At 40.0% G+C, this 3345-nt stretch overlaps 1 pseudogene; it reads right to left on the bottom strand.

Moving 5' to 3' along the window:
- Positions 1-1491: 1491 nt before the first annotated feature.
- LOC102018115 lies at positions 1492-2455 on the bottom strand (annotated as a pseudogene).
- Between the last annotated feature and the right edge of the window lie 890 nt (positions 2456-3345).

Below are 3345 nucleotides of genomic sequence, written 5' to 3'. Positions count from 1 at the left end.
AGGATAGTACTGTTAGTATCTGTGATAATTATTAACAGAACTGAAAGGCATGAAGCACACCTAACTTCCAACTGGAAAGTCCTCAAAAATGTCATCAGGACTCCTCCCCAACATATAGGTCTCTAACAGGTCTCTAACACAGCAGCCCTTAGAGAAATTCCACCGTTTTCTCGCCCAACATCCAATACTCTCGGTTTAAAGACAGGGATCCTGATTCTCAATAACTCCCACTAAACTTTCAGAAACCACTGTAGTCAGCCTGCTCTTGTCAGGGGTCTGTCTCTAAATTAATCTCTGTAAGGGGATAGAACATGTTGACTGTTCACAACTAAACCACTTCCGACACTTGGAGTCATGGGAGAAACGGACTCACGCTTCAGGATCAAAACAGGATCAGAGAGAGAGAAGAAGAAAGTTAGAAAAGAAAACCAAAATGTTGTTGCAGGAAGAATAGCATCATTTTTCAGGAATGAAAATTTGAAACAGAGAGTGCTATCCATTCTAGTGGGCAAACTTAAGCCTAGATTTCAGTGACAAACAAGTTTCTAATATTACCATTACACTCCTGTTGCCTGGAATGGCAGTGTATCTTCCTCTATTCTTGAAGTATCACCAAAGCTTGCTAATACAAGGGGTTATTTTCTTCAGTTTCATGCTATGTTATATGACAAAAGGGATTTTGCAGGTAAAGTTAAAGTCCTCAGTCAGTTTATTTGAAGTAAACAAATGAGAAATTACTCCAATTGGAACTGATCTAATTAAATTAACTATTTTAAAGTATCAGAAATATCAGTAACATTTTGTGCTACTCTGGTAGAAAGTAAATAGGCAGGAGTTGCCTTTGCATGGGGCTTTGTTACCAGGAGGGCAGCCTGTACGGTTTGAGAGCAACCCTCATCCCTAGAAAGGAACTGAAATCTATCCCTAACCAAAGTGAGCTTGGACTCACAATGAATGAGACCAGATAACTATATGACACTAGTTTAGGCTTATGAGACCTGGATGAGAACTCAGGTGTGGGGTCCTAGGGTTTCTAACCTCTGGAAGCTGTGAGATAACTTGGTGGTGTGACAAGTCAGTACTAAATTTTTTGAAGGAATCGCTGTTGTAATAACTTTAACTTATCTTGCATTTTACGGAAGTCTATGAATGACTTTAAAAAGCACATCCTAGAGCCAGAGATATGCCTCAGTGGTGCAAGTGCCTGCCTGGCAAGCACAAGGTCGTGAGTTTGGTTCCTGATTCCAAAAAAAGCCAAAGAAAAGCACATCCTTTCTCCATCAAGCTTCTCTGACAGTTGTCAAAGTAAGTAACAAGTGTGTCAACAGCTTGAGCATCCACAAGGATGTCACATCAACCCGCCACTTGCTAAAGAGCTCGGTAGCCATTCTATCTCATTTTTAATACAATGGTATATCCACTCTGACGGTACACCTGTCCAGCCAGTTCCCCAGAAAACACTTTGCAAGTCAGTGGTGATTAGCAAGTTAGTTAGATTTGGCATGGAGCTGTGACAGCCTGGAAGCCAGTTTTGACACTGGCAACAGAGCATCGGGAATGACGTTTCACACTGTAAGACACAGAACAGCATGACCTTCTGCAGAATCCTGTCCTGTGGTCAGCATATGTGACAAGAAATGTATTCCTTAAGACATTTTCTATCTGTTTCTATTGGAATCTTTCTTTGATTACAAGTTGGTTTTTATCAGTGATAGAACCACCTGTACCCAATTCTACCAAATGAAAAACCCAAGGAGCTGTTTGGGCTGACAGTGTAATAGTTTACAGATATCTGTAACTCTGACAAAAGAAGTTTTCTTGGTTCCTACTCAGATGACCTGCAAGAGTTCACGACAAATTTTCTTTTCCCTCCTGTAATCATACCTGAAATATTTTTTCTGCATGATATTGAACACTTGATTCAGTAGCTCTTCATATGTCAAGTTTCCAAGCCTGCCTAAGCAGGGCCTGTCTGGTTATTAGATGCGATGCCATCACCTTTTTTTTTTTCTGTCTTTGTGTTCTAGAGCTTTATCTCTTTCTAGTATTTCATCCTCATCTAGGAACCTGACATGCTTCTTTTTCTTCTTTTCATTGCCAAGCATATTGTCCTGGTCATCCTGTGGTTCAGCCAGCTCTTGGATATCACCTTCAGTCTTAAGGTCTTTTATACCCTCTTCAGTTTCATCAACATAAAATATCTTTTGTTGTTGTTGTTGTTTTCATTAAAGAAATTCAAGTTATCTAGATCATCAGAAACATCTTTCTTCCTTCTGTCCTCTTCATTGGCTTCCACATCTTCGTCCTCAGCTGGTTCTGGCTTCACTTCTTTTGTGCCTGAGAGCCAGGTTTCTTCTGTCTGGGCATCCATTCACTTGTCTAATGTAAAGGGCTTCTTCTTAGTCTCTTTCCTCTTGCTCATAGCAGGATAAAAAATGATCTCATCCCCAGACATTGCTGCAGCTTGCGTGGGATAGGCATGGATGGGAAGTGAGATGGGCCAGCTCCAGGCCCCCAGCATCATCATGGCTCCTGCTGATACCCCTCCAAACACTGAGCTAGCATCTTGCATCAGAGAAAGAAGATGATACCCCGCCCTAGTCTCCAGTAATTTGTTACACAGCAATAGAAAAAGAAGCGGATTCTTAACTTTCATTGGGTTTGTATTTTCATGAACGGAGACACAAATGTGCACACATTGTACACTAATAATAATGATTTCAAGTGTTAGAAGCAAAGTTTTCTTTGAATGTTTGTAAGTTCCCACAGTAGCAAATATGCTTTATAACTTTGAAATTTGAAATGTGTCCTTCCCTCCCTGTCTGCTATATGCCCAATGGTTAAATTTTAGGTATATTATTTGGCAAAATAATTCAAGATTTCATTTCAGTTGTTGAGCTAAAGAGTGAAAAATGCTTATTATTACTGTTTACAGTATAAGTAGTTTTCTCCTTCACAAAGAGTAATCTGCATTGTTTAAAATCTATTGTTTTCTAAAGCTATACCTACTTATCTAAGAAGCAGTAGATGCCTCTTGAATTTTTAATTCACAAGAGATATTATTACAGTCTGATCAGGCCTGCAACCTCCTAAAGAGAGGATGGCAAAGGTTCAATAAAGAGACAAATGTACAGTTGTAGGGCTCCAGGAGGATCAAAAGTCTCCAGCAGACAAAGAACTTCTCTGGGCTCCCCATATTTATTTGGTTTTCAAACAAAGGAAGGGGATATTGAGGAAAGCACGGGAACCTGAGCAGGGCCTTGTGAGTCAGTACAAAGACTTACCTGAGTCATAAATTATGCTAATTAGAAGACTGTCTTATCACCAGGTTGACGTTCACCACAG

Source organism: Chinchilla lanigera, unplaced genomic scaffold (genome assembly GCF_000276665.1).
Source record: "Chinchilla lanigera isolate Chin_1 unplaced genomic scaffold, ChiLan1.0 scaffold00026, whole genome shotgun sequence".
Taxonomy (NCBI): domain Eukaryota; kingdom Metazoa; phylum Chordata; class Mammalia; order Rodentia; family Chinchillidae; genus Chinchilla; species Chinchilla lanigera.
This window is presented reverse-complemented; position numbering and strand designations above follow the sequence as displayed.